At 35.3% G+C, this 20,737-nt stretch overlaps 1 protein-coding gene across 3 annotated transcripts in view; it reads right to left on the bottom strand.

Moving 5' to 3' along the window:
• LOC113239366 (atrial natriuretic peptide receptor 1) overlaps window positions 1–20,737 on the bottom strand; it is a 212,339-nt gene that overhangs the window by 61,813 nt on the left and 129,789 nt on the right. The gene's annotated exons all lie outside the window — the stretch shown is intronic.

Here is a 20,737-nt window from a genome sequence, read left to right as displayed (position 1 = left end):
GACTACATGCAGGTGGGTACATCAACTTTGTGCATTTTAGTCCGTCTGGCCGCAACCTATCGAGAATTTTGACAAATTTCGGGTTAATTAGTTTCATTCCAGATATGAGCCGCGCAGTGGTTGGTGCATTGGCGGAAAAAAGTACTTTTTATGAACATTTACATTTTTTACATTCACATAAACAAATTTTAAATTATACATTCTCCATAGATACAAAAACTATAAAAACTAATTGCCAATAACTGTACATCACGTAGAAATACGAAACTAAACATCCGATGCAGATATAACCATTTTTGCGCAAAAACTTATGTTATTTCAAAGATAATTTTAAATTAAATTTAATAAAAAATTAACGATGCTTGTGTTTTTTGTAATGCCTAGATATGTAATCTAGTCGGTACGCGTAATAGCGACAGGATTTTATCTTTTTAATATTTCTCATTTACGTTTTAAGGATTGCTTAATTTAAGACCAAAATTTTATAAATTTATAGCTATATCTTTTTACCGTCGTTGGCCGCTGCTTACTTATATCACTTAAGCCATTTATTAGTCTGTCTTGATTAGATATTATAAGTTTTAGTTGCCACCAACTGCCATCTTAGATGTGAGAACACATTAACTAACTGCCCTCAAAACCAACGATATATAATATAGTCTAATATTGATATAAATATTTTAAACGAAACCTATTTACCATTTGTAACAAAATATTAATACCGAAATTGTTAATTTGTACGTACATTTTATTATCACAAAAATATTTATTTCATCCTTAAATACCCTAAATAACCAATAGTCTTGTTATACTATAAAAACATAACATTTTTCGCGGTGCCGTACAAAGTGCTCCACTGTGCGCCGTACGTAGTGTTTGCTTAAACGATGAAAACAATTCTCGGTAGAACTATTTGTACTCTGTTGTTCATTGCACATCAACATAGGTTACAGTAGGTAAATGAATGATACACGGTGTTAAATAAAATTATACTGGACCTTCTATGCTACGCCTTAAGGCATACGTACTGAATAGATAAAAAAGCGTAAGGAACGTAAGTCAAATTTAGCCAATATTACGTTCGATCTTTGTATTAATAGCCTTACATTTTGTTACAAAAATACATACTCATAGTAGAACACTTATGTGTAAGGTAACGTTGTTGGGTAAAGGCTGCTAGGAAAGGGTGCTTAGATATAGAGTCCAGCCCCTAACTAAAATAGAATTCTCTGAACTCTAGCCGCAGCTAATAATAGTTAGGTACAAATTGCTTGTGTACTCATCAAGGGTACCAAACGGTACCTATTGTTTGGAATCGTTTAAATTGTATATATCGCTTTTTATTTTTTACGATATAAAGGGGGGCGTACGTCGTTCGCCTGGCTATAAGCCACACGCCTATCCATAGCAGTTGTAGAGTTTTAGGTTGCCTTTCCACCAGACATGTGCGCGATGGCGAGGCGGTACGGGGATGTGTAGCGGCGCTGTGAAACGGTGTGATGTTTTCCACCAAAGCTGTGAAAGAGTTCGTCCGGGGTTAGTACTGCCACCTTACCTATTTCTGTCGTCAAGCAGTAATGTCAGCATTACTGAGTTCCGGTTTTGAAGGGTAAGGGGGCTGGTGAAATTACAGGCACATGGGACTTGCCAACTCATGTCTCAGGGTGACGGGCGCAGTGGCAGTGCCCCTCAATCTTTGCGATTTAAAGCTCTGAGCGGAACTGTTATGGACAGGCATGTAACTTACCACCAGGCGCGTGACTTGTTCGTCCTGTCATTTGATTTGAAAAGTGTATGCCATTGATACAACAAGAAGAAGATAGATCTAAACAACCTGAAGTTACAAAGTTAAGTGAAAGTTTTTCACTTAAAATCACCATGTTTCTGCAAATACAACCACTTATTGAGTTTATAGCTTTCTTGTTATTGAGTTTCACCTGCAGAAAGATAATGATTTTCTTACCATAGCTTTATAAAGACTTTTTGTAGAAATGTCACTTATGTGGTTTTACCTTTCAGCAGACGAAATGCTATAATTCCTGAATTAGTTGTTCCTCTGTGTTACACATAAATCTGCTTTACTACCAATTTACGGTCTACACTATAACCATTTCCGCAATAATTCTCCATTTATTGTGAACTCGACTACTTTGCAGATAAAATAATTAATGGATCTTGCTGAACGAGCTGTAAATTTCTCCTTAACATTTTTTTTTATTTTATACCAAGTGAAATCACAAAGATCTTAAGGACACTGCTATTGCGCCCGTCACGCTTTAACATAAGTTCACAAGTTCCATGTGCCTGCAATTTCACCGGCACCCTTACCCTTCCAAACAGAATGCAGTAATGGCCACATTACTATTTGGCGGCAGAAATAGATAAGGTGGCAGTACTCTAAGATAGTACAAATATATTATTGCGATGTGTTTTGAGTTACGACGTCATTTTCCTTCGCGATTTATTCCAAATTAATGCCGTGTGTGTCGTATGTATAAAAATTACCAAAACTTAATACGTTCTTTAATCATAGATAATTAATTATAGCGTTATATACAAAATTGTGCAGCCTCTATTAGAGCTACTCCAATTAGTAATCATAGTTGCTGATACAATGCCACATAGGCGTTGCGTCATCACAACGCTACGATTTCAACGTACTAAGTTGATTGCCGTGACGCGCCATTTCAACGCATTTCATGTGGTTCTGATTTATAATATGTTGTACAATACAGAAGCAGAACACATCGTGTGGCATCGCTTTAAAGTAAGCGGCGTTACGTTGCGATTGCAACATCGAATTCTCCGTGTGGCACTCGGTGCGTTAAAATCGCAGCGTTACGACGGTGCTACGCACCGACAGCGCCCGTGTGGCATCGCTCTTAGACATTATACTCGTAATCCACAAATAAGTATTGTTTTCTATTTTCGGATCAGAAGTAAGGTAAACGCTTAGAATAATAACGCATAGAAACCTAGTCCGCACACGCTAAGTGAGACAAATTGAAGCGCTCCCAATGGGCCTACACGAGCGGGCGGGCCGTCAGTGCTCAAGGTCAACTTGCACCGCGAACAGCTCAAGAATTTTAGCTAAAAATGACGAAATGTGCGGTAAATGAGTGTAAAAATACGTCAGACCAACATAAAATAGATACTAACATCACATTCCACAAGGAAGTTTCAACTTGTATTTTTATATAAATATTCACTAAAACCGAAAATTAACCTACTACTAAAACTAGCCTACATGAATTTGATTTTTACCTCACTTGTGACAGTTCGTTTGATATGAAACTATCATTCTATGCGTTATTATTCTAAGGGTAAACGTATAAGATATTTTATAACACCTATTCTGTCCTTTACTATATATTACATCATACTACTACGACTCAAGGTATTTTAGACCCTTTTTTGTGATAGCTATTATAAATTTTGAGTTTTTTCATTTACCTAAATAGATAGAAGCTGTATGAACTTGTATTGTCTCATAAATTTACGAGTTTCAAGATGATTATTTGTTTCAAATATAGCAAACATAAGTAATCTGCACATTAGCTGGTCGCCATATTTATAAAGGCGGATACGCATTGAGCAAATAAGAAAAAAAAGACGGTACGGGTCTTTTTACACGCCTTAAAGCTTTTTTTTGACCGGCTTAACACGATTCCGTATCGATAAGGGTGGTCATTCCCTTACACGTATAATTACTCTCTTAAATGCATAATTACTACCTTACACGCATAATTATTCTTTTAGATGCCTCCCACGAAGTAATGTATTATGCGTGCATAATACACATAACCAGAAATAGAGACGAAATGTCATTTAATTTGTTTGAAAACCATTCTGCCAAATTACAGTGACAACTGCGCTCCGATTGGCCAACCAGAAATCGAAACAATTGATAGGTGTCGTCAATTGTTTCACTTCAAATCGACCAGTTTAACTTGAGCTTTGCTATAATGGACGATAATTGAAAAATTACATGTTTAATGTTTAATTACCGATTCAAAGTGATTCTGTTTGTTTTGTAATTAGATGTTTTGTTGTTTTTTCCACGCCACCGAATGGAGCATGGTATTATCTTTATTACAATAAACACAGGATATTTTTGGAATATACGGACACGTACACACAGGTCAGTTGTTGGCGCTGTACTATTTCAGCTTTCTAATTTTTTATTTCAGCGCAAACGAAAATTGATATTTAAAAGTGATATAAGGCCCATGTGGCTGATGAGTTGCCAAGGATGGATGGCCCTTCTTCGTCTCTATTTTTCTGGTTATATACTCATGATGGCATGACATCAGCCCGTTGCACCATACACACGTAATCCATTATTACATTATCGTTATTCGTTAATAATGTTATTATCGTCTTTTGAATAAATCATACATTGTAATCTACGTTTATCATCTCCTTGACATTACTGGTTTTCAATTACACGAAGTGTTGAGTGTTTCGAGTAAAACCTAATAGTTAGTTGTGCTTCAATACGGTTCTGTATAATTTGTCTCGTCATACTAATAATATATCTATATTATTAACAGCCTCTGTGGCCAAACGGTTACCATACCGGACTGCCACGTAGAAGTACCAGGTCCGATTCCTGGGCCGGTAGAAATATTTGTATGGCCTACATTTATTTCTCTCGTGAGTTTGGGTGTAATTTGTTATTGTCTATAATTATGTGTGTCGATGGCACCCGCGACACAGGGTTTCTTTAATGCGGAGCTATATTGGGTGTGTGCGTTATTATTATTATTATATATAAAAGTAAACAAATAATAATAAACTTCATATAACAAACAAAACCTGGAACGTACTTTTCTTGACACATCTAGTTATTGCCGATCTGTGTAGACTACGCTTGCGCGTACGCATGATCTTGTCCAGTACGTTATGTTGGTTGAGTCAAAATTAACTCCCGCTTAAAAATGTCATATTTGTATTATGATGTACTATGTGTATAGCTTATTTAATGTTACTATATTTAAGTTTCTCATTTAAGTGAATATATAATTCTTTTGAGAAAATAAATTCTTAACGATAAAGGTCTCAAATAAAATTAGGTCCATTGTATTCAACCTGCAAGCAGATGTGCAAATATTAACTTCATTTTTGGTTTCTGTTGTTAATTGCACTTCAAATTAATGTAAATATTTATTTGGTAATTCTAAGTATTCTTTATTACTATAGAAGCAATGTGTCAAAAGCCATTTTGTCAATCGTAATTTAAAAGTATGTCCTTGCAAAATTTAATTTCATTTGGCAGATAGTTGTAAATAATTTACACATGTTGAAGCAGTTCTTCTTATAAATTTCTTTATGGCAACGAGGTTGGTACAAAAGATTCATAATTTTTGCTCTAGTCTGCCTTTGATTAATTTCACCACGTGTTTTGAAATATTGAGGATAAGTTTTGACAAATACGCAGATATCCCTAATGTACATGCATGGCAAAGACAGTATGTTTAGTTCTAGAACCACGCACCGCAGATCGCCCGAACACACTGCTCCTGAACCTCGAACGTACTCTCTACGACTTCTGAATTGACCCACTGTATAAGACCGTAGCTAAGCATAGACGAAACGTAGCCCTGATACGCCGTCTCGAGAGACAGTTTGCCTTAATCTTCGTAGAGCGTAAAAAAATCTATTTAGCTTCATACAAATCTGCTCGATATGTTCTTTTCAGCTTAGGTGCGTGTCAATTGTTAATCCAAGAAAAATAAATGTGTCAACTTCCTCTACGGTGTCAGCAATGTATTGAATTGTAATTGGTATAGGATTTGAATTGTACGATCGAAATGTCTTAATTTTAGTTTTACTTATATTAATACTTAAGTAATTCAAGTTCATCCAATTTATTACATCTGTCAATGCTTTGTTTATGTCGGTGTTAAATGTCGCTTTATCTTCACATTTTATCATAATTGTTGTATCGTCAGCAAGTTGTATACATTTATGGTTAGTTGCATGTGGGAGGTCGTTAATGTATAGGATTAATAGTTACGGTCCTAACACGCTACCTTGGGGAATTCCAGCATTAGTCGTTTTAATATTTGATCTAAAGGTTTGTTTCTCAAATACATTGTTGTATTTCTTTCTAATAATTCCATTTATTGCTTTGTATTGAGTTCCATTTTTTAAGTAGCTCTCTAACTATTCAAGGGCTCTCCCGCTGGTACCATACATTTCGAGTTTGCGTAAGAGTTTAGAACGATTGACAAAATCGAAGGCTCTACTCATATCAAGAAAGATTGACATTACTGCGGTCTGGACGTTAATAGATTGTGTTATGACGCGCTACAGCTCAAAGCACGCAAGAGTAGTAGAGCTACCTTTTTGAAATGCGTACAGAGAATAGTTTGATTTTATGTTTTTCTTAAAATGCGTTTAATCTAATATGTAGAGCTCTTTTTTATACGAGGTTATTTCTAAAATACCATCAACCTCACAGGACTTATTACTAACATAATAAGCAACAACTTTTGTTCCGGATTTAATAATTTATCAGATTTTCTTCTCTTATCTGCGACAGAAGATCGAAGACCTTTAGGGCCTAAGTAATTATTTTGGCCTTAAACATCGCAATGTTTTTTTCAGATATGCGCTCAGCTTTCAACTATACTTAATGCGTTCAAAGTTTCAAGTAATGTTTTAAGTTTCAAATCTACAATGTTTTTGAATTTGCTTAGGTACAATTTCTTTTTGTTTATAATATTAAGTGACGGGACGAACAAGTCGTGCGCCTGATGGTAAGCTACACGCCTGTCCATAACAGTTGCAGTGCCACTCAGAGCTTTAAATCGCAAAGATCTGAGGGGTACTGCCACTTCGCCCATCACACTGAGACATCAGTTGACAAGTCCCATGTGCCTGTAATTGCATGAGAACTCTTCAAAATCGACACACAATAATGTTGACATTACTGTTTGGCAGCAGAAATATGTACAATGGTAGTACTACCCTGGATAAACTCTTTCACAAGTAGCTCTACTGTTGTTATATTTATAGGTGACTATGATGACTTAATTATGGTTTGGTAATAAACTCGTATTGGTAAGAGAATAAATAATATGTAAACTGAAATATAATTGTAACAACGTAAATTGTACTCGATTTTTAACCTGTTATTAGCCTTACTATTAGCGTTTTCTTAACAAATAAATAAAATAAAATAATAAATAACAACATCTCTATCTGGGGCTGGTAGCTGTATAGGTATCTAACTGGGTGACGAAATACTTTCATATATTTCTCTTAGATGGCGCTACGGCTAAAAAATCGTTGAAAAACCAAATACAAAGATACGACAACAAGCACGTAGAAGAATTCGTGAGGTCCGCTGGTTCATTCCGTGGCTTAGTTGATATAGCGTCTGACACGGTTTGCTAGAAGACGTTTGCTCGAATTCGGCCGGATTGAAGGAATTTTTTGGGAGTGTTCGATCATTGTATTAATAATTATAACAAACAAGTGAAGTTCACGTAAAAAATAATTCAAAATCAATGCAATAAAAATTTAAAATTAATAATTTCATTCATTTCCTAAATGAAGTTTTGAAAAGTGTTAGAGAAAAAAGGATGTTTTGAATACGATAGAGAACACAAAGGGGAAATGTTTGACGAATTTGTAAAAGTGATAATTGAGGGTAAGATGGAAGGGTAAAAATAATAGTGAACAATCAAAGAAGGAGATCAAAGTGAGCAGATGTGAAGAGATTCAGGAGCTGGCTACGAATCGTGAGGAGTGGAGACCGTGACGATTACACCAACAAGAGCCTGGCTCTTAAATAGGACGATGAGTTAACAAGTTGAGCTCTCCATGGCAGCAACGAAGAGTAAATTGCACTTATTTGATCAAGTCTATTTTTTTATTAGTTCATATTAATGCAAAGATCGAACACAAAAAAAAATCTTTCAATCTGACAGAACTTGAACCTGTGTCGCGATTTTCGATCCTTAAATTCATAATTGTAACAAACTAGTGTAGTAATGTCACAAAAAATAAATGAATATAATTGTAATAAAATATCATGATATTCAATAAAATCAATTTAGTTCATTATATTTCAAATGTTTTTTACCACACATTCATAGCCCTGCACTAAGGAAGACCTGAGAAACCCTGTGTCGCGGGTACCATGGACACACATAGACAACACAAACTCTCCAGAGAAATAAATGTAGGCAATACTAATACTTCTTCCGGCCCGAGAATGAACCCAAGACGTCTGCGAGGCAGACCAGCATGGTACCCGTTCGGCCACAGAGATAGTTAAATTGTAAACAGCATGTGGTACATACTTTTTTATTTTAGTAAAAGCCTGCCGTGCTAACTAGTTAGGATTCGGGGGTTTGTTTCCTGAATAAACGTGCGAAAGTTTTTACACATTTTTTTTTATCAACAAGTTCTACTATCTATTATTATAGAGCCCCTAAATATATTCACGCAAAAAAGTATAAACAGTCTATATTAATGTAACTCAAATGTTTTGTTTCACGGGGAAAACATAAATGTAAATTACGAACGAATAAAATAATACACCTCTGTTACGCATAAATCTCTTCAGGCTTAAGCAATAAAAAAATATATAATCGTATAGGGCATCTTGTCCTGTCTGCTGAACATACTTTTCACGTTCATTCTTGCATTATATTTTCTCTTATTTTTCGTTATTGTCTCACGCAATAAGCACACAATAGTATTTATTTTTTGTAATAGCCTATTGTGATACGGGATGAACAAGTCGTGCGCCTGGTGGTAAGAGACATGCCTATCCATAACAGTTGCAGTGCCATTTAGAGCTTTAAATCGCCACCAGTCCACGTCCAGGGAAGTATTGCCACCTTACCTATTTCTGCTGTAAGGGTTTTGGTGAAATCACAGGCACATGGGACTTATCAACTTATGTCTCAGTGTGACGGTACGATCTTTGCTATTTCAATTTATCGCGTGTTACTTACCAACAGGCGCACGGCTTGTTCGTCCCGTCACTTAATATTATAAACAAAACATTTAAAAAAAATAAAAAGTAGAGCTCCTTGTGAAAGAGTTTAAGAGTTTACCTATTTCTGCCGCCAAGTGGTAATATACGTTGTATCACGTTTCGAGTTTGAAGAGTAAGGTTGCACATGGGATTTGTCAACTTACGTCTTTGTGATTTAAAGTTCTGAATGGTGGTACTACAACTGCTGTAGATTGGCATGTCGCTTACCACCAGGCGCACGATTTCTTCGTCCTGTCACTTGATATCGTAAAAAAGTACTTTCTAATTTAATAATAAAAAAATACTTTTTTACGATATCAAGTGACGGTTATTTTTGTGAAATTACTCTGGCTAGTTTGTCATAATTATTAATACAAAGATCGAACACTCAGAAAAAAATCATTCGATTGGGCCGAATTCGAACCGATGTCTTCTATCTTACCGTGCCAGACGCTATACCAACTAAGCCACGGAACGAACCAGCGGAATTCACGAATTTTTCTATGTGCTTGGGTCGTGTCTTTGTATTTGGTTTTTCAATGACCTTTTAGACGTAGCGCCATCTATGAAAGCTTTATCATCCAGATAGTACCTTTACAGCTACTAGTCCTGGCGAGAAATGTCGCTATTCGCTGTATTTTAAATTTTCATTGAATTGATATTCAATTATTTTTGTGAAATTACTCTGGCTAGTGTGTTATAATTATTAATACAAAGATCGAACACTCAGAAAAAATTCCTTCGATCCGGCCGGATTCTAAACGACGTCTTCTAGCTTACTGTGCCAGACACTATACCAACTAAGCCACGGAACGAACCAGCGGAACTCACGAATTTTTCTATGTGCTTGCGTCGTGTGTTTGTATTTGGTTTTCAATGACTTTTTAGTCATAGCGCCATCTATAACAAATCTATGAAAGATGTATCACCCTGTTAACACCTTTACAGCTACCAGTCGTGGCGAGAGATATCGCTATTCGCTGTATTTTAATTTTTTATTGAATTGGTATTCAATTATTTTTTGTGAAGAAGGATTTTTTTCTGAGTGTTCGCTCTTTTTTTTAATAATTATAACAAACTAGTGGAGTAGTTTCACAAAAAATAATTGAATATCAATTCAATAAAAATTTAATATATTTTCTTTTTGACAACGTCAATGCGTGGAGCACTTTACGAAAAAATATATTAAAAAGGTAAATATGTAATGAGAAAGACGACGCGTTGACGCATTGTTTACATGGTTGACTCGTATAAAGAGTACGTATAAGTTATGCCAATATTTTTTTCTGTGAAACTCGATCTTGTAAGAGTATGTACATAAGTAAGAAAGTGCCATAGAGATAGTACGTGAGTAATATAAGGGTTATTTTCAGGATAATTTTCTGCACCTAATTTCGGTGCAATTTAAATATTTTACAATATTTTCATGAAATACTATTTAATATTCGAGTGTAGTACTTAACCTGTAGTATATTTAATATTTCTCGAGAATATACTCAAATAAATAACAAAAATTGCGAAACAACCTCCGTGATCTAGCGGCTTGCACACCGGTTTTCATGATGTCGCCGTTTCTGAGGTCCCGGGTTTGATCCTCGGCCGGGTCAATGTAGAAACTAACTTAGAAAAGTTAGTTAGAAAAAAAAGTAAGTTAGTTATATAGAAATATTGCCTTGGATCTGGGTCTTTGTGGTACCGTCGTTATTTCCGATGACACAAGCGCTTTAGTTACTTATTTAAAGTTCAGAGCAAGTTGTTTAATATTTCTTTATTTATTCTAATATTTAAAATTAACCTGAAAATTACCTACCAAATTCCTTCTATTTCCACTAGTTCTGTTGTACAGTTCTGTTGACAGGACTTATGCTACTTTTCTTCCCATTTGTTCTATTAATAGAACAAATGAGATTTCCGATTCCCTCAGCTCGTATAATTGCAAGAATATTTATTCTTTTCGATGCTATATAGCATTAATTGATGCATAAATGTGCAATAAGGAAACACAAATGCCTTCCACTTTTGATTTGTTCATGCGTCTTTTCTGTAGGAGCAATACTTGTTCGAAGTTTCGTCATTTAAAGGGATAACTTCGGAAAACGGAGCTGGATTGGCTTAATGACGGTTCTAAGTTACAAATAAGAGGTACTTAGTAACACCTCGCAACTTACGTGAACTATTTCAATTTACCGCTTTCCTAATTGAACGTGTTCTATGAACAGGAAACTGGGAAAATATTTCTTGCTTTTTCGAATTTTTTATGACAGTCATGCGCGTGGTGGTAAGCGACACTCGTGTCCATAAGGAATTGTAGTACCACACAAGAGCTTTAAATCGCAAAGATCTTTTTTTCATGACGAGGCGAAGATGTCGCCCACCTGGTGGTATGTGACATGCCTGTCCTTTCCAGATCTGAGGAGAACAGCTCCTGTCCCCGTGGCCCTGAGACATAAGTTGACAAGTCCCAAGTATAATTTCAACAGCACCCTTAAGCCTTCAAAACCGAAAAGCAATGCTCACAATTACTGCTTGTGTAAGGTGGCGGTAACTCCCTGGATGAAATCTTTTACGAGAAGCTCTACTGCTACTAACTTGTAACATGTTAAGAACCTATTTAGCACAATGAACATGAATGTATTTATATATTTTAAACCGATTTAAAAAAAGAGGATCTCAATTCGACTGTGTTTTTTTTGTATGTATGTTACGCGATAACTCTATTGTCAAATGATTTTGATGATTTTTTTTTGTTAGAAAGAATTTTGATGAAAATATTCCACCTCTAAGGGTGGAAAACTAGGGGATGAATGACTTTTAAGGTCCGTTTTTTTAGTACCCTTTGCTGAGATTATTTTTCTTTAAGACATAAATTCTAGGGTCGGCGGACTATTTATATATATATTTTGTGTTGTTAATAGTGTTGGGAGATGTGAAGAGAAAGATAAATTTAAAAAGACGCCTCTAGAATAAAGTTACAAACTTATGAAGTAACAAATGAATTTGACTATTGTTGGATTTTGACTTATGTGCTTTGGTCCGCCGACCCTAGAATTATTTTGACAGCTGACTCATCACAACAAACTAACGAAACTCGTCTCGAATTACAGCCAAAAAATAATTAATATACGGGGTTATACTAACAATCCCGCATAACTACATATTTTATAGAAATTATAAACAACAACTTTTGTTCCATGACTTTTTACAAAACACTAGAATAACCAGATATACACATATTTTTGATTTCTGTTGTAGTTACTGTCGGACATGTTTTAGATCTGTTTAACACTAAATACAAACGTGCAAGCGTTCCCCCGATGATTCACACCCCCGCTCCTGCGTTTGCATCGAACTGGTATTTACGCTAGCGCTTTCTTTTGTTATCACACGGAGTCACTACCGTTTAGAGCGATATAATTAAATATTTTTATACTTCTTCTTCTTAAAATGCCTCTCCACTACTGAAGGTTGGCCATCGATATGGTAAAATTTTCCCTGTCCATAGCCAAACGAAACAGTTGTTCCGCACTCGTGACTCCGGTCGTCCAATCCTTTCTTTTGCGTAACCATGGCTTTCTCGCGCGTCTCTTGCCTTCAACCTTTCCCATCATTATAAGTTGATGCAGTCGGTATCTATCGTGTTGAAGCACGTGACTGAGATACGTTATATTGCGCTTCGCGTTGGCGTGAGGTGTTATTGCGCAGGAGTACTGTCTCTTGACTTTCTGCACTCAGCTGATACGAAGCGTGTGGCGGTAGCACCACATCTCGAATGCGTCGAGACGCCGTCTGGTTTCTTCTTTGATGGTCCATTCCTCGCTGCCGTACATAACGATTGGCCATATATAACAGTGGACCCCCTTTTTATTTTCATGAAAGACCCTCGGGCGGTCTCATTCCGGACTTTTACCTCCTAGTCTGAGTCCCATGTTTCATTAACCAAAATATTTTTATTATTTATTTTATTATACTGTACGACACTAAAATATGATGAGTTAAAATTCATAAAACAAAAGTTGCTGTCTATGATGTTAGTAAAATTATATGAACCTGAGAGGTTTTTAGTATTTTACAAACAACCCTATATGTTTTAATATAAGAAATAATTTTGAAGAACTAACTACATTGTGGTGTAATACGGTAATTTCAATGTCAATTCACTACAGTATTTTGAAACATTATTATTAACCAGTGGGGGCAGTTGCGAACCTTAAATACGAAGACGAATTGGGATGGCAACCGCAGCAATGACTCAGCTGAGCAAGATATGGAGACAAGAACATCAGAAACCGAACTAAAATACATCTAATTCACACTCTTATCTTCTCCGTCTCGCTATATGGTGCAGAGACATGGACGCTGAATGCCGCCGAAAAGCGAAGAATTGACGCCTTTGGAATGTGGTGCTGGCGCAGAATGTTAAGGGTGCCGTGGACAGCCCGCCGCACCAATGTCTCTGTACTTGAGGAACTCAAGATAAAGAATGCACAGCGTCTGTCTTCAACTTGCATACAGCGTGTGATACGCTATTTAGGTCACGTGACACGTAGGGATGCTGATAACCTGTTGAACGTTTGATGGTGACAGGGAAGATGGAGGAAAAGAGACCTAGGGGCAGGAGCCCCAAAAGGTGGTCGAATCAGATCTCTTAGTAACTGGAGCTACGTTTTAGCGCCGCACTACATCATGCGACTGAGCGCAACTGATGGAGGCAAATGGTTTGCAGGATGAAGTGAAGTCACGATCCTCAGGAAGCGATTAAAAAGATGAAGAAGAGAATTATATTACAATGATACACCTGAATACTTGAATAACAAAATTGCCATTGAAAATTATGAAAAGAACACTAATCCAGGAACGACTCAATAAAGAGCAACAATCACCTAACGATGCAGTATCCTAAACGGACCTTGAGAAAGAAATATGAAATCCCAGTGGGTAAGTTACGGAGCAGGTGTCGCAAACCCTTTTATTATTCTATGGTAATGAAGCCCGTCCACTGAGAATAACTCCACAGCCCTTTTTCTTTTCAAATTTGTCTCATGCGTTCGTTTGGTAATTTTACTCTCTCACAAAAAGTTGATGTTCTATCTTCCCTCACTATGAGCCTTTGTGGAAATTCAGTCTAAGCAAAATGGAAAAATTTATGACGGGAACCTAATGAAATGCTTTTACAACCTTTCTTTTCTTTACGATCTTGTACAGGTAGATCCACAAAAACACTTATACCTATCTTCGTGGATATAAACTTGGTCGTTAATTTGAGAAAATAATATCTGAAAGAAATTAATGGTGATGCAGCTATTCTCCGCTATCTTGAAGGGCATGCCAAAAGTGTTTTTACATTAACAACAAGATACGTTGTGTTCATCGTAATCGACGTTTGAAATCTGTAGCGCAATTCATTTATATTGCCGTGATGGTTATGATTTTGATGAACTGAATGAACATTCCGAAAACTAGGTAAGAAGTAAAATACAACAGAAAAGGAATAACAAATTTATTTTGTTATTAAACAAACGTGAATACTGAAGTCAATTAAAATCATCTATCTTGAAATAATTCTATTTCTATTTCCTTATACTTCCACCATCATTATAATTTCAGCCGAAAGACGTCCACTGCTGGACAAACCTCCGCAAAAAGTCCGCCACAACGGATATCATTTAAATTAATGAAATAAAATGTTCTTTCGCAATTAAACATGAATTGGTCTTGTAACAAACGAATTTCTGTTGAGGACGATGATTTCGATGCTAAAGCATCTAAAGATAGACCTGAAAATGATCCCGTAGTGATTAATGACAAAATATCAGAAAGGAATGTAGATATATTCGCTAAAATACTTGGCACTGAAGCTTTCGAGCGAGTCATGTCAGTGACAGTGTTAAAAAATATAAAACTTGCCTTAACGTTCTTTCATACACAGACAAGACATGATTGTGTAATGTAAGACAGCTTAAAGACGTACGTCACAAATCTGAACAAATAAGTTTCCCGACTACTATACAGTCAGTCATCTACCAAATGGATAATTTTGCTACCTACAATGCTCGTATCTACACTTATAATCTATGACCAAAGTTCATGCGTCTTTATCGCATTCGCTACAGAAATAATTTACTATCTCTATTTTCAATTAACAACTGTTATTTGTTAAAGTAAACGGAAAAATAAATAAAATATGGCAATAATGTAAATATTTTTGCTCTACTGACGCGTGGCGTGTGTTTTCAATGTGTTTTTTTTTTTTGACATGCTAATTAGTACATTTTCTAAATATATAAAACATAAAAAGAACAGCGTAAAAATGTTTCAATCTTTCGAAGGTAAATAGCAAGGAAGCGGAAGTAAAGGTGGCAACATTTTTTAGATACAAAACTCAAGGGAAAGTAGATAAGGATTTTTACAGACGCGCAAAAACGACCGTACTGGTTATCAATATCTATATGATGTTGATTTTCGATTCTATCGAGATTTTTTATATCGAAAATGAAAATAATTATTTAAGATCTAAATTGCGTAAATTTGTTTTTTCAACCAATACAACATTTCGAGCCTTTTATAAATCCCATAGTCGTGACTGACTGAGATGGTAACGTCATCAACCAATGATACCTATATAAAATTTCATGCAAACCATTTTTAAGCAAACTGCATTTTTCACTATAATTAGAAACGTTACTTTTTATCACATTTGCACGTAAAAAGCATAATTGCATGTATTACTTGGTGCTGGTGAAATTACAGGCACTTGTGACTTGTCAACTCAGATAATTGGGATTTAAAGCTCGTGTGGCACTGCCACTGTTATGGACTTGCCACGAGGTGCACGACTTGTTCGTACTGTCACTTGTTATCCTATTTAAAATACGTAAGTAATTTTGAAAGTTGCTTTCCTCATCGGGGAATTGACCCGAACAAAAGTGAAAAAAAAACATTCTATCTTTTTATTGTGCCGATAGATTAATTTATTTTAAGTCATTAAGCCTTTTAATTGACTCTTTCGAAAACCGGAAAAATCTAAGAACTCGACATTTTATTGTAAAAATCCGTGGATATTCATTTTAATATACGGCTTCCATTGTTCACTGAAAAACGTTGGTCACTAGCTGATTAATGTTTTGTTCTTAACATCAGTGTGAAAACTACAGTCGAAAAATCATGGCACTGATTAAAACTGCCACTTGCGGACTACCATTGTTAACCCTTTCAAGAACAGTAACGGCATTTACCATAAAATGAAAAATTCGAATTTGGACAGTACGAGCTATCCCGTTTCGATATATGGATCTTATAAAAACTACTACGGGTTTTACAGCGCGAATTCCAAGTGCTTTCTTTGTAGTTGCCGCCTACTGCTTCTCCATAGAGAAGTATCAACAATGTACTGACAAAATTGAATTATTTATTTGAGATACATTTGTGGACAACACACATCACACAACACACATTTAATATGTGCACAACAAGACTGCCTTTTGTGGTTGTGTAGTTTGTTTTCACACTGGAACTTTCTGACAGTAAAAAATACGTCAATTTTTTTCAATAAATGCATAGTTTTTTAGTAATGAAATAAACCAATAATGTGTACAGCAGAAACCCTATTCTATAATAAATAATAATGAAACGTGTTTTCACGCTTAAAATCAGGTTAGTTAGGTAGGTATTTTCTGCCATCTAGGTGAAATGAATTGCTTAATTTTCGTTTACATTTGATGAATAACTAAACGATACATACAGTATACTGTTAGTAATCAAAATCACCTCTCTTACTACTTTCCAAACTGTGATTTAATTATTCAAATAGTAAATAAATAGCCTTCATCACTGCTTAAATATAATCTAATTAGTAATTGTTTCTTTTGGAATTGTTAGTACATTATAACTTTTATTTGTCTTCTTATACTGCAGGGGTTACGCTATTTTGGAGGGAGAGTCCCCACATAACCCCTGAGTCTCCCTGGGCTCAGGGGTATCCACAAAGATTTCCCCCCCGTCAAAAAAAAAGGGGGTTACGCTATTTGACGGTCTGCGCTATTTTAATGTATAGATTTATTTATGCACAAGAAAGATTTGCAAGAACAGTTTACAGTGCTGCTATGAATGTGACGGGGTCAGCCGTCAGTGATAAAGCGTAATAATTATGTCGAATCAATATAGTCACTACGGCATAAAGAAAATTAGTGACCTTTGGTGTGCGGTATTATTTCAGTACTGTCCATGAAAGGGTTAAGCGAAAAAAATCTACTTTTTATTGTATATCGAACATTTTCTTTAGCCTTTTAAAATTTTCATTTCATGTTAATGCTGACGATAGCTGTGTTGAATCCCGTGGGAGAATAGTTACTTCTGCATTAAAGGTTTGATGATACGAATTCGTTTGGCCCGCAACGTTTTTGAAAATATAAGGCCCTATGACACCTCCACAATTATTCCGCATTCTTGAGGAGTATAGCGATTCATGTCTAATTGACCTGTATTTTGTATGTCAATCGTCATTTGCAAAAATCATAACATCTTCCGATAGTGTGACAACTTTTGCGTCACGTGTTACTTATGACATTAATTTCTAAGTATTTGTAATAAATGTTTTAACGGATGGAAAACACAATGATCGAACTTAAATGTCGAAGAACTTAATAGTCGATAGCTCGAATTCAAGTTTTTCCCGTACTGAATCGCTTCTATTGCGCGTGTCGGGCAGCGGGGACATTGGCTTTATTTTTTCGTATACTATACGTGTATTATTTAAGTCAGTTGATATAAAAATATCATTAAGTAATATATGCAAAGTACTTATTGAATACAGCGGATTTCTTGTAAAATTTTCGAGGTTAGTCTGTGATTTTTTTGCTACGTTAAAATTTTTAGGTATCGTGTTTTCACACCGCATAGTAATCAGTATACATCCTCAATTTTACTATATGTAATGAAACCATTTTTCCGGATTTAAATCGCGTATATTTGTTTTTTCAAACAAACCAAACAACAAACAAGTCTGCAGTCTGCGAGCATGTCACGGATAAACCTACACATTCAATGAAGTTTGACCCCAGGTCCTTGCAAAAGAAGTCCGTTATCTACCCAGGATGCTGCGAGAGGCCATTGAAATTAAAAAAACATCCTAATTTCAACAGGGAAGATGGTTTCTCCGTACCACCAGTTTGGGATCCAGTATTTCCTCTAATGAAAAATCCCAAACAGATATAAGACTGCAGTACTAACTAATTAATATGTTTTAGCTTATTCTAATTTATATTAATAATTAATAATAAATTGAACTTAATAAAAAATCATTCAATAAAATAATTTGTAAAACTTAATGTTTTCTTTGTAAAATTAAAATTAAGGTATTTAATTAATAACTATTGTAACTATAGTGGAAAATATAAGGTGGTTTGCATCAATATTAGACATAACTGGTTGGAGACTGTACCATCTCAGTCAACCGTGACCATGGGACCAGTAAAGGGCCCGAAACGTCGGTTGTTTGAAAAAACAAATACACGCGATTTAAATCCGGAAAAATAGTTTCATTTCCTATGTGTAACAATCGCGAAAACCTAAGAAGTCGATATTTACTATATGTTTTTTGCAAAGTGAACGATTCGACACTTTCACTTTTATACGGAATCAACCAAAGCAATTTGAGGTTGTATGGACTCCTAACCCTTTCATGGCCAGTGCCTAAATTGTAACGTAAACAAAAATATCACAGTTTTTTTTGTGCCTTAGTGTTTACATTGATTCAATACAAAATTTAAATTTCACATGATTAAATATGTTATTGATAACATTTTACTATTGTTATTATGTCTTATTAGTATTAAGTTGAGTGAAATGGACTGCGGAATATTATAAATTACTGCACGAGAATTATTAAAACTAAGAAAATTTTGTATGCCACAAGGCAGATCACAGTGATTCAAAATTCATTCTTGTAACAACTTTATAACCTGTGTATCACAAAGTAATAAATGATTAGTGATTTCATATAAAATATTCAATGTAAATAATTAATAATAGCGCATACACTCAACATAGCCCCACACTAGGAAAACCTTGTGTCGCGGGTGCCATGGACAACCACAAATGACACTCAAACTCACGAAAGAAATAAATGTAGGCCATGCAAATATTTCTCCCGGCCCAAGAATCGAACCTGGGACCTCTGCGTGGCAGTCCGACATGGTAACCGTTCGGCCACAGAGGCAGTTAATTGGATTTTGTCAGTACGTTGTTGATACTGTTCTTTAGTAATGCAATAAGGCAGAAAATACACAGAAAGCACTTTGCAATCGCGGTGTAAAGCCCGTAGTTATTTTCTTGAGATCCACATAGCGAAACGGGGTATCCCGTAATATCACATATCTTCTGATATTATTTTTGTGGTAATGTCCATGAAGCTTATAGCTGATAAGAAGGTGCGTAGCGAGTGTAAAAACAAAACGGATAATTAGGACATGTTATTTTTAAAATTGTTTGTAAAAGAAATGTTTGCGTTCTCAAACATAACAAGAACATTCAAATCATCAATGTAAAGTACCAAAAAATTATAATAATCTAACGAGACAAGCAGGGTTGTGCAGCTATGAAAATTTTAAAACAATTAACGTATATTATGGTAAAATAACTTAGAACTATTTAAATACTTCGTTTCAATCCATTTTGAACAAGCATGTCACTGACCCGACCATAGACGGTTTAGTGAAGTTCAATTGTACTGTCAACTACAAATCGATTAATTAATTGAATAAATCGATTTATTTAATTCCTTCCTTAAATCCTTACACTTTGACAGTCGTTCGATTGCGAATGAAGTTTTCCATTTACTAATCGATTACAAAAACTTTAATTGAATGAACCGATTTTTTTTTTCATACAGCAAACACAGACAAGTCATAGCTGTATAGTTGAATAATAACCTCACTTTTGGACTACCATTTTTCAAATACTAAATATTGTTGAAAAAGTGATGAGATATCAAGTCGAAATCTTCGAAATACGTGAAAGTGTTACTTAATCGATTTATTGAGTGATTGCTTTAGAATTTTAATCAAACAGTTTTGTTTACTTTTTGTTTAAAATGGATTAGAACAGACAATAAATACTAAAGATAGTAAAATCTGTCAAAAAAATTGAAAAAAAAAAAAAATTGTTAGATACAATATAGGTAAATGTTGAAAACTGTACCTTATTGGGTAACAGAATGAAATTTACTGTAATATTAAACATAGTAACCAAATTCTGTCACAAAACTTATATAAAATTTGGAAGAACCTTATCTATAGAAATGTGATTGTAAGACCGTTTGTGCACTACGTCCGATCCGTATCAGGGGGTCTACTCTCGATCTCCGTCCGACATCCGTCCGAAACAATTACTGTCAAATAAGTAATATTCGACAAAATTAAAACACAAGTATCAAGTATGAAGCTTCATTCGCATCACGCGTCTTTCCATTTGGTCAAGTATTGCTTATTTGGCAGTAATTGTTTCGGACGGATGTCGGACGGACATCGTGAGTAGACCCCCAGTTCCGAATCCGAGAAATGAAGATCCGAAGTAAAGCGACGGTGCGAATTAATGCTCTGAGTAGCACTGTAACTGTAATGGACAGGCGTGTAACTTACCATCAAGTCCCATCACTTATATTATAAAACAACGTCAGTTCAACAGGAGAAAAAAAAAAAAGACGCAAAAGAAATAAAAAGTTTTTGGGTATATACCCAAAAACTT

This window comes from Hyposmocoma kahamanoa, unplaced genomic scaffold (assembly GCF_003589595.1).
Source record: "Hyposmocoma kahamanoa isolate Upper Pololo Valley unplaced genomic scaffold, ASM358959v1 99879, whole genome shotgun sequence".
NCBI classification, from domain to species: domain Eukaryota; kingdom Metazoa; phylum Arthropoda; class Insecta; order Lepidoptera; family Cosmopterigidae; genus Hyposmocoma; species Hyposmocoma kahamanoa.
The sequence above is the reverse complement of the archived record's forward strand: the minus strand, read 5'-3'. Positions and strand labels throughout refer to the sequence as shown.